The sequence below is a fragment of the Phyllobates terribilis genome, unplaced genomic scaffold (assembly GCF_046119375.1).
Source record: "Phyllobates terribilis strain yellow unplaced genomic scaffold, ASM4611937v1 Scaffold_326__1_contigs__length_2130411, whole genome shotgun sequence".
Taxonomy (NCBI): Eukaryota; Metazoa; Chordata; class Amphibia; order Anura; family Dendrobatidae; genus Phyllobates; species Phyllobates terribilis.
The window spans coordinates 1,597,649-1,610,177 of NW_027363086.1; positions in this window are offsets into that span (position 1 = coordinate 1,597,649).

Consider the following 12,529-nt stretch of genomic DNA (forward strand, 5'->3'; position numbering starts at 1 on the left):
CAAAGTGATGAATGTGGCCCCCTTGGACCTGTCTCGTCTCCCACCCAGTAAGACATTTGTAGCGGTTCCAGATCGTAAGAAGGTTCTTCACTGGGGTCATTCATCTAAACTAGCCAGCCATGCTGGCCAGAAGAAGACCTTCTTGCTCATTACCCGGCATTACTGGTGGCCTACCCTGCGCAAGGATGTAGTAGACTTCGTGACGGCCTGTTCGTCCTGTGCCCGCAACAAGGTTCCCAGACATCTTCCAGCCGGCCGTCTCCTGCCTCTTCCCGTACCTGCTGCCCCATGGCAACACATTGCTATGGACTTTATTACCGATCTCCCTGTTTCTGCCGGTTGTACTGTCATTTGGGTGGTCGCTGACCGCTTTTCTAAAATGGCCCACTTCATCCCTCTGCCTGGTCTCCCGTCTGCATCTGTGCTGGCTAAGGACTTCATCCATCACATTTTCGTCTCCATGGCCCACCCCTCCACGTTGTGTCTGATCGCGGGGTCCAGTTTACTTTGCGTTTCTGGAGAGCTACGTGTAAGCTGCTGGATGTCACCCTGGATTTTTCCTCTGCTTACCATCCGCAGTCAAATGGCCAAGTGGAACGTATCAACCAGACCCTTACCAGCTTCCTCCGGCACTTCGTCAACGCTCACCATACCGATTGGGTAGAGCTCCTACCATGGGCCGAATTCTCCTATAACAACCATGAGAGCGAATCTTCTTCCAAGTCCCCGTTCTTTGTAGTCTACGGTCAACATCCCCGGATTCCGTTTCCCGTCTCCGCTTCAGTGGACAACCCTGCCCCGGAGTCTCTGGTCAGCGAATTTTCCACCATTTGGGAGGACACTAGGTCCGCACTTCTTTATTCCTCCGAGCGGATGAAGAAACATGCTGATAAGAGACGCCAGGACCCACCTCAATTCCATCTGGGAGACAAGGTTTGGCTCTCCTCCAAACATGTTCGTCTCAAAATACCCTCCTATAAGTTGGGTCCACGGTTCATCGGTCCTTTTGATGTCCTCAAGCAAATCAACCCAGTAGCCTACAAGTTAAAACTCCGGGCCACCTTACGGATTCCCAACTCCTTCCACGTATCTCTCCTCAAACCAGTTGTGCTTAATTCTTTTTCTGACAATCCAGGTACCCCCCCAGCTCCGGTCTCCGCTGAGGACGTCTATGAGGTAGAGAACATTCTGGCCACCAAGAGGGTAAGAGGAAAAACCTTTTTTCTGGTGGATTGGAAGGGGTTTGGCCCAGAGGAGAGAACTTGGGAACCCAGGGAGAACATCCACGCCTTTCTTCTCCTTAAAAAATTTCTTTCTGGCCTAAAAAAGAGGGGGCGTAAAGGGGGGATACTGTAGTATCGGCGTCTCTGCTCCCTGACAGGCAGCGACGCCGTCCCTCTTACCGCCACGCTCCCGGCCCGGCGTCTTCCGGCTTTCCTGCTGCTGCTGCCGGCGCGCGCAGCTTCCCGGGCACTGTGCTTAGGGCGCGCTCTCCCCCCCTCTTAAAGGGGCCGCGCGCGCCGTCCTAAGGAGTCCTCAGCCAATGGCCGGAGAACCTCTCATATAGAAGGCACCCCCTCCAAAATGGAGGTGCCCGTGCAAGGTTGTAGCTTTGTGTCCTAAACTCTGCTTCAGCCCTCAGGTCCCGCTGCTAGTCTGACTACCAGTCCAGTCCGCCAGCCTGACTACCAGTCCAGTCCGCCAGCCTGACTACCAGCTCAGTCTGCCAGCCTGACTACCAGTCCAGTCCGCCAGTCTAACTACCAGCCCTGTCCGCCAGTCCTGTCCGCCAGCCTGACTACCAGCCCAGTCCGTCAGCCTGACTACCAGTCCTGTCCGCCAGCCTGACTACCTGTCTCCGCCAGCCCGACGGTCTGCCTACGATCCAAACCCGCCAGTGTGTCTATGGGCCTGGCTTGCCTGCCTACCCGGAGAACGTACCAGTTACCTGCCGTGCCTATCAGTCAGCCTACCTGGAGGCTCTTATCAGTTACCTGCCGTGCCTACCCGGAGGCTCCTGCCAGTTACCCGTGGGAGTCCCCTGCTCTCATACAAGGACAGGCCCAGAGTAGCACCTGGTCCTTCTGCTCGGTCCTTCCCTGGTTCACGGAGTCGATTGAGCCGCCGTGCTACCCTGGTTAGTCCGAGTTGATACCTAGTTACGCCCCTCTGGTCCCTCCTTGCTCCGCAGCACAGAGGTTCCACCACCCGGATCCGTAACAAGAAGCAGAGGTGACTCTTGGTCTTCCTTTCCTGGGGCGGTCCTCATGTGAGCCAGTTTCTTTGTAGCGCTTGATGGTTTTTGCAACTGCACTTGGGAACACTTTCAAAGTTTTCCCAATTTTTCGCACTGACTGACCTTCATTTCTTAAAGTAATGATGGCCACTCGTTTTTCTTTACTTAGCTGCTTTTTTCTTGCCATAATACAAATTCTAACAGTCTATTCAGTAGGACTATCAGCTGTGTATCCACCTGACTTATGCACAACACAACTGATGGTCCCAACCCCATTTATAAGGCAAGAAATCCCACTTATTAAACCTGACAGGGCACACCTGTGAAGTGAAAACCATTTCCGGTGACTACCTCTTGAAGCTCATCAAGAGAATGCCAAGAGTGTGCAAAGCAGTCATCAAAGCAAAAGGTGGCTACTTTGAAGAACCTAGAATATAAGACATATTTTCAGTTGTTTCACACTTTTTTGTTAAGTATATAATTCCACATGTGTTAATTCATAGTTTTGATGCCTTCAGTGTGAATGTACAATTTTCATAGTTATGAAAATACAGAAAAATCTTTAAATGAGAAGGTGTGTCCAAACTTTTGGTCTGTACTGTATATATATGTGGAATGTTTGAGCTGAACGAATCTGTAACAGAGTGAAATTTGCTGAATATATGTGCAGCTGCTAAGTGAGATTTGTGTGACAGAGGCCTCATGTATGTTTGTTTCTTTATGTGAAGGTACAAAATTACATTTAAGTCTGAGAAAATGATGATACATAATTAAGTATTATCTATATAATATATATATTTCTATATTTCTTTAGTAATTATTACTTCTTGATTTAGCTAATAGTGGATAAGGGTAACCACACATTAAAATGGTTTATAAAGCAAATTTACATTTAGAATAATTTTTCACAATGATAATTTTATAGTATTCAAGGATATTATTATTTTTAATGGTTACATAAATAGGTACACACCTCTTCAGACAAATATATGCTATGACATTTATGCAAAATATTTATAGAAGAATAATTATTTTTAATTTGGTTCTGATATATAAATTATTTTCTAAAATAATATTTTTTGCCATTAAGGGGGAAAATGTGCTTTTGATCCTGATTACATAATCACTTTTGATCAATACTTATTTTTCACACATTTTAATGAAGAAGAAATATTAATAAGCTACAATGGTATGATTAAGAAGGGTATTACATGCAAAGTTACATAATTTAATCATTTTTGGTAATACAAGGTTATGACAAATATGAAATCATCCAGATAATGGAAATATAAGGGTATTTTTATGGAGAATACAATTACTCTGCATTTGTCATTAACATATAAAGGCCTTATTTTTATTATTATTATTATTATTATTATTATTATTTTTAGTCTTAATTTAATTTTTCTTTTTTCAATTTTATTCTTACTTTCTTCTTATTTTTTCATTTTTCATTTTTAATTCTAATTTTTTTATTTTATTATTTCAGTTCAATATCTCAATTGAGAAAACACATTCATATTTAATAAAGTAATGTCTAGTACAAGAATATTGCTTCATTAAATATAATGATATGGTTCCAATATAAGAAAAAAAATATTTCAATTTTTTGAGTAAACACAAGTCATTCTTGCATTCATTCATTCATATATTTATTCATTTTGGTTCATGAGTATACTTTCTTTGGTATTATTGGTAAACACTAGTGATTAGCGAGCTTGCTCGCCACTGCTCGGTACTCACCCGAGCATCTCAGTACTCGAGATGCTCGGAGCTCGCCGAGTACTTTTGAGATGCTCGAGCGGGAGCTCGGGTCCCCGTCCTGCATGTTTGGCGCTATTTAGAGCACCAATCATGCAGGGATTGTCTGCCACTCACTGTAATGCCACAGCCATGGTGGTTGTGGCATTACAGTGATTGCCCAAATCGATGGGAACAGTGCTCACAGAGAAACATGAAAAGCCGGCAATTCAGCAGCGGCATACACCGGTACCGACAATTTAGAACAGAAAGAATAGAGCATCACACATAGATTAGATAGATAGAAACATGTCAGTCACATATATAATAAGTACAGTGACAGTGTTGGTTACTGTACTTGTTATTTAGTGTTAAAATAAAGGATTTATTAAAAAAAAAAATAATAGTGTTTTCATGCACCCGTCTCTTTAAAAAAGCCGGCCGGCAATTCTTCAGCGGCATACATCGGTACCCGACAATTTAGAACAGAAATAGAGCATCACACATAGATTAGATAGATAGAAACATGTCAGTCACATATATAATAAGTACAGTGACAGTGTTGGTTACTGTACTTGTCATTTAGTGTTAAAATAAAGGATTTATTAAAAAAAAAATTGGCATAGGGTTCCCTGTAATTTTAGTCTCTAGCGGAGGTTAAGCAGACGGCTGGGGCAGATGTCTGAAACCTGGGAAGGGGGTAATACCCACGGAGCTTCCCAGGCCACTAATATCAGCCCCCAGCTGAATACCTAGCCTTTACCAGCTATTAAAATGGGGGACCCCCCCAAAAAAGTGACGTGGGGTCCCCCCTATTTTAATAGCTAGCAAAGGCTAGGCAGACAGCTGGGGGCTGATATTAATAGCCCAGGAAGGGTGGCATGAATATTGGCCCCCTCCCAGGCTAGAAACACCAGCCGTCAGCCGCCCTATGGATGCGCCAATTCTGGCACTTATCCTCGCTCTTCCCACTGCCCTGTAGCGGTGGCAGTGGGGTAATAGGGCGGGCGTTGATGTCAGCTTATAATGCCAGCTGAGATCAAGCCCAGGTTAGTAATGGAGAGGCGTCTATAAGACACCCCCATTACTAACCCCATAGTCAAAGTTAAAAAAAAACACAAACACCCAGAATAAAGTCCTTTAATTGAAATAAACGCACAATTCTTTAATGTTCTAAATTAAACCATACTTACCATCACGCCCATTCCAGCTGAAGCCAATGTCTTCTGCAATAAAAGTAAAATAATAAACCAACCTCATCCTTACATTTCCATGGTTCCCAGGACGGCTCCAGCTCTGCTACATTCACATGACAGGCTGGATCGCAGCCGAAAGCTGAATTTCATGAAATAATAAAAAAAAAATTGACGTGGGGCTTCGCCCTATTTTTGTGTCCAGCCAGGTACAGCAGGCAGGAGCGGGCTGCCCCCAACCACCAGCTGCCAATTTGTACCTGGCCGGACACAACAATATAGGGAAGCCCTTTTTTTTCTTTATTATTTCATGAATTTCATGAAATAATAAAAAAAAAAAATACATGGGGCTTCGCCCTATTTTTGTGTCCAGCCAGGTACAACTAGGCAGCTGGGGGCTGGAATCCGCAGCGCATGGAGGCCCAAGCTTTCTGCCCCCCCCCCCGCTGTAAATTGCAGTCCGCAGCCACCCCAGAAAATGGCGCGTTCATAGAAGCGCCATCTTCTGGTGCTGTACCCAACTCATCTAGGGCCCTGGTGCGGTGGCTCACTGGGTAATAAAGGGGTTAGGGTCAGCTTGGTATTATCAGCTGGCCCTAAGCCCGAAATTCATGGGGTCACGCCAATATTAGACATGACCGCCATGAATTTCTAGTAAAGTATTTAAAAAAAACACAACACCCAGAATAAAGTCCTTTAATTTAAATAAACGCACAATTCTTTAATGTTTTAAATTAAACCATACTTACCATCACGCCCATTCCAGCTGAAGCCTATGTCTTCTGCAATAAAAGTAAAATAATAAAGCAACCTCATCCTTGCCTTTCCATGGTTCCCAGGACGGCTTCAGCTCTGCTACATTCACATGACAGGCTGGATCGCTGCCGAAAGCTGCCATCCCGCTTGCCATGCCGCAGACTCTGAGAAGCGCAGGCATGCTTGCGCTCATCAGTGTATGGCTGTGACGGCATCCAGATGAGCCGAGTTCATGTCCAATGAACTCAGCTCACCTCATGCACGTCACTGATAGCGTGGGAAAATTCTCCTGCGCATGCGGTGAGCGTGAGAGAATTCTCCTGCGCTCACCGCAAGCGCAGGAGAATTTTCCCACGCTTGCGGTGAGCGCAGGAGAATTCTCTCACGCTCACCGCATGCGCAGGAGAATTTTCCCACGCTGTCAGTGACGTGCATGAGGTGAGCTGAGTTCATTGGACATTAACTCGGCTCATCTGGATGCCGTCACAGCCAGACACTGAGGAGCACAAGCATACCTGCGCTTCTCAGTGTCTGCGGCATGGCAAGCTGGATGGCAGCTTTCGGCTGCGATCCAGCCTGTCATGTGAATGTAGCAGAGCTGGAGCCGGCCTGGGAACCATGGAAAGGTAAGGATGAGGTTGGTTTACTATTTTATTTTTATTGCAGGAGATCGTTGGCTTTAGCTGGAATGGGCGTGATGGTAAGTATGGTTTAATTTAGAACATTAAAGAATTGTGCGTTTATTTCAATTAAAGGACTCTATTCTGGGTGTTTGTGTTTTTTTTTAACTTTGACTATGGGGTTAGTAATGGGGGTGTCTTATAAACGCCTCTCCATTACTAACCTGGGCTTGATGTCAGCTGGCATTATAAGCTGACATCAACCCCAGCCCTATTACCCCACTGCCACCGCTACAGGGCAGTGGGAAGAGCGAGGCTAAGTGCCAGAATTGGCGCATCCTATGGGGTGGCTGACGGCTGGTGTTTCTAGCGTGGGAGGGGGCCAATATTCATGGCACCCTTCCTGGGCTTTTAATATCAGCCCCCAGCTGTCTGCCTAGCCTTTGCTAGCTATTAAAATAGGGGGGACCCCACGTCATTTTTTGGGGGGGTCCCCCATTTTAAGCCTTTACTAGCTAGGTATTCAGCCCCCAGCTGAATACCTAGCCTTTACTAGCTATTAAAATGGGGGACCCCAAAAAAAATGACGTGGGGTCCCCCATTTTAATAGCTAGCAAAGGCTAGGTATTCAGCTGGAGGCTGATATTAGTAGCCTGGGAAGCTCTGTGGGTATTACCCCCTTCCCAGGCTTCAAACATCTGCCCTAGCCGTCTGCTTAACCTCCGCTAGAGACTAAAATTACGGGGAACCCCACGCCAATTTTTTTAAATAAATCCTTTCTTTTAACACTAAATGACAAGTACAGTAATCAACACTATCACTGTACTTATTATATATGTGACTGACATGTTTCTATCTATCTAATCTATGTGTGATGCTCTATTCTTTCTGTTCTAAATTGTCTGGTACCGGTGTATGCTGCTGGTGATGAATTGCCGGCCGGCTTTTTTAAAGAGACAAAAACACTATTATTTTTTTTTAATAAATCCTTTATTTTAACACTAAATGACAAGTACAGTAACCAACACTATCACTGTACTTATTATATATGTGACTGTCATGTTTCTATCTATCTAATCTATGTGTGATGCTCTTTTCTTTCTGTTCTAAATTGTCAGGTACCGGTGTATGCCGCTGATGAATTGCCAGCCGGCTTTTTTAAAGAGACGGGTGCATGAAAATCGGAGGGCACTAGTGTGTTCCAATTGCCCTGCTATGTTTTTCACGCACCCTCCTATATACCTTGCCTGCCTGTCTGCCTATATATTCTGCCAGCCTGACGTTTAATTGAGCACTGTTCCCATCGATTTGGGCAATTTTTGACCTTCTGCAGACCGCCGGGGGGACCGCCAGAAAAATGCTCGAGTTTCCCATAGACTTACATTGGGCTCGTTGCTCGGGTCGAGCACCCGAGTATTCCAATTTGCTCAACCCGAGCTTCGAGCACCCGAGCCTTTTAGTGCTCGCTCATCACTAATAAACACTTGTTTCAAAACACACTGACACCTATGGGTTGGAAAAGGTAATTACACCTATGACATAAAAATGTTCTATCACATGAAGAACTTGATTAATAATGAATTACTATCTATTATTGTTTTATTATTCCAAACATAATTTATTTTAATATTTTGATAATAATTAGATGAACATTATTGATTGCTATGGTACCCTATGATATTATAGGTTAGGAAAGTTGCCAGATTTGGTATCAGATTAGCGAATGAAGACTTCAATCAAGACATTGCAATTATTAATTCTATCTTAATAAAGATTTTTCATATTTATAAATTAAAGAGATTCTCAAAAGTTACAAGAAGAAGCAACCGATATACGGAAATCTCAGAAGGTAAAGATGTTGTGAATGCTGAGTGATAATAGACTGTGTCAATTACAATACATTCACACCACTGATAACCACGACTGCAGAGGACGATGATCCTATATGAACTGGGTTGTGTTCAAGTTTCATCATGTTCCAGTGGTTTCCTATCACCTGAAAGCTGGTGAATAATAACGGAGTGTCAGGATTCTGCCAGCCTGATATATGTGTTCTGTACATTAAGGATTAAGTACTGGTTATGGTGCTATATAGAGCAGGGAAGTGTCAAGTTAACCCTTGCTTTTCTGACCAAAGACGTCACACCTGTTCCAAAAGTGACAGGAGACCAGTGCGGATGACACGGAGGATTCCAGAATTATCCAAAGACAATCCAACGTAAGTCCAGGTGACACTGCACAGATATTAAAGCTACATTTCATCCATGGACTTTGTTTTCTTATCAATTGACACACATGATCTTTCTAATAAAGAGTACAGTTTAAAGACTGAACAATAATGAACACAATTATGGACTGTACAATATCTACACGCTATAATTTATTTCAAAGGAATTTTCATCTAAAGACTGTGTTTTAAAAGAACCAAGAAGAAGACGAGACAAGAACCGATGACATCAGATGATGACGATTGGACCCGTGATTATTTCGATTTAGATTTAGGGAAGTATAATTATATATGTTAAATGAATAAACAGACTGCGACCCGCATAATAAATGACGTGGGTTAATGGTCCCCAGAAAAATTCCGACCCCGTCTCCACATAGCCCACTCAAGACTTATATAAAACTAGGAGAACAGCTGAGTGAAATCGCATGAAAAGACTTTATTGTAGACATAGTTCATTAAAAGACAATACATAGCATTAATAGTTATGACACAAAATTAAGACAAGCAGACAAATGGTCCCGCATATTTGTAAGTGGGTCTCTCCAGAGGTTCACCCCTAGAGTCAGAAGGGTGCATGCTTACACTAAAACAGGGAGAGGGACGCACAATCAGGGCAAGCAAAAAGGTCACTCCCATATGGACCATGCGGTCCAGAAATACCCAAAGGTCATATTGTACCAAACTTACCCTAATGTAAGGGGCCCCAGACCTCTGGGAGACCACACAGGGACCAGATAGTGAATGAGAAAGGCCTCGACGCGCGTTTCGCCGGGTGTAGATCAGCTTTATCAAGAGGCGTGTGTGAGGGTGCTGCCAGGACCTTTAAATACGCCCAGAAGTGTCACATGATACATCATGTGGTCGTCCAAGATGGCCGCCAAGTACTGGATGATGGGCGGCGCATGCGCAACGGCCGTCACATATCCCGCGCACGCGCCCCAGCTGTCATGACGTTGGCGCGCGGACCGAAATGCAAATGAATGCTATTCCCGGCGGCGCGCCGAAGGCATAAAGACAGCCGAGCGCAGCACGGCACGGGACGGACCGGGCGCATGTGCACTACATCCATGTAGGAGGTGAGCTTGGGACTGAGTGCCAATAACAGAAATGAAACCACATAAAGGGAGCAACAATATCCCCACCAATCAAAACCCGGTAGCTATTCCAGCCAGCCAGCACAATACTAATGTTCTATAAAAGTTAATATCATGATACTAATAGTAGCAAATAATGCTGGTCATGGAAGTACAGCTCAATAGAAAGGTATGAAAGGAGGGGATGGTGCATTAGGTCAAAAAAAGAGGTACATATGTCTATACAATTAGCGTTATAACAGCATAAGTCCCCTTGCAAAAGGGGACATATAGTGCCAAAAAGTGCACAACTATAGATTTCTCAACATGGTTTCAATCAGTCACAAGTACCAGATATCAAACAGAATCCACAAGTAAAGTGTACATCCCAGTCAAGAATCAAGAGTGCAGTAGCAGTATCTGTATCAGAATCTCTTGTAGACATCAAAAGACGAAGGAGATCAAAAGACAGATCGTCTGCCATAGATGTACATCAAAAAGAAGAGGTCCTGGGGCACAGTCACTGTCGGAGAAAATGTGAGTACAAAGAGAATAAAAGGGAAAATATAAAAATTAGAAAAGAATATAAAAACTAAAAACCTAAAGCCATGGTCCAGAAATAGACATATCATGGTCCACAGGGGAGCAGAAACACAGAACATATCATACAATCCGTCACTTCATTTCAGAGGAAGGACGAGAACCCCAAACTCTCATTGAGGCCCCGCGGAGCCATGGTGTCTAAAGTGACGATCCATCTGGCCTCCTTTTGGGCCAGAAGTTGCTTACCATTTCCACCCCGGGAGCCCAAATGTATGACATCAATGCCGCAAAACTTTAGTGTCCTCGGATCGCAATTGTGGACAGGCTTAAAGTGACGCGGCAATGTTTTGAGCTCCCTGGGGTCGGCCACCGTCCGAGCCGCGCCAATGTCCCGCACGTGTTCACAAACCCTGATCCTCAGCTCTCTCGTAGTGAGTCCTACATAAATTAATTGACAACCACATGTAGCATAATATATAACATGGGTTGTACCGCATGAGATGTAATTGCGGATTTTAAACTCACGAGAGCCATCAGAGAACGTGAACACCCAGCTGCGCAGGATATTGGCGCAGGCGGCACAGTGGCCACAGGGGAACGAGCCAAACGTGGGTCCGTGGGACACAAATGGATTCGTCAAGGGAGTTATATAGTGGCTGGATACCAGTATGTCACCCAGGTTATTGGCCCGCCGGGGGGTCATTTGTGGATAGCTTACTAAAGATTCACGTAGGGAGGGCTCCGCGCTGAGCACACCCCAATGATGGGAAAGGATCCGCCGCATATTCCCCCACTCATGATTATATGTGGAGATGTAGCGGATTCTTTCCGTTGTCACCCGTTTGGATGAATTTGAGGAATAAATCAGATGGTTACGGAATGTGTTCCGTGCTCTCGAGTAGCCACGGCCGATGCAGTGGTTGCTATACCCACGTTGCCTGAAACGTTCTGCCAGATCCGAAGCCTGTCTCCTAAACTTGTAGTCGGTGGAACAGATCCGCCTCATCCTCAGGAATTGTCTGACCGGGATGGCACGAATTGTAGAGGGATCATGTGCAGAGGCAGCATGTATTAAGGAATTGACCGAGGTGGGTTTTCTAAAGACATCAGTCTGGATGGTGTGGTACTCACCCACCTCCAGACTGATGTCTAGAAAGTCAATCTGTTTATGATGGTATGTATAGGTAAGCCTAATGGAACGATTGTTTGAGTTAAGCTGCACCATGAAATCGTCAAGCTCCTCCACCGTCCCCCGCCACAGAAACAAAATATCATCGATGTATCTAAGCCATGACACGACGGGGTCGGCGCGGCGCACGCCCTCGTCGCCAAAAATGCCTCTCTCCCAGGACCTCAAGAAGAGATTGGCGTACGAGGGCGCACAAGACGCCCCCATCGCCGTGCCACGCCTTTGTAGATGCACCGTATCTTTGAATAAAAAATAATTGTGGTGGAGGACGAAGTGGAGGAGATCAAGGATAAAATTTCGTGAGAGGCCGTCCAGATCGGACGCCCCAAGGAAGAGGCGGACTGCAGAAAGGCCCAGATCATGGCTAATACATGTGTAGAGGCTCTCAACATCGGCCGTGACTAGCAGGATACCATCCGTCACAAGGACGCCATTAACGCGCCTTAAGACGTCCATCGTGTCCTGAATGTATGAAGGAAGTGTCTCCACTAATGGGCGAAGGTGGCTGTCAATATACTGGCAAATAGGACCACACAAATTACTTAGGCCTGACACGATTGGACGTCCCGGCGGGTTGAGGGCGTCCTTGCGAATTTTTGGAAGTAGGTAAAAAGTAGCAGTTTTAGGGAATCGAACAGGTAAAGCTTCAACTGTTTGCTTGTTAATAATTCCCTGATCACAGGCCCTGCCCAGGATCCCCTGGAGCGCGGCAGAGAAGGAGGCAGTAGGATTAAAGGGTAACCTCGAATATGTCTTGGTATCCCTTAGTTGGCGTAACGCCTCCCTCTCATATTTAGAACAGGGCCACAGTACAATGTTCCCTCCCTTGTCCGCTGGTTTAATAACCACATCACGAAGTGATTTCAACCGTTCTATCGCAGTACGCTGAGAATGAGTAAGATTGTCAAAGCGTCTGCGTGTGGAGAGATGTCTCAAATCCTCCGTCACT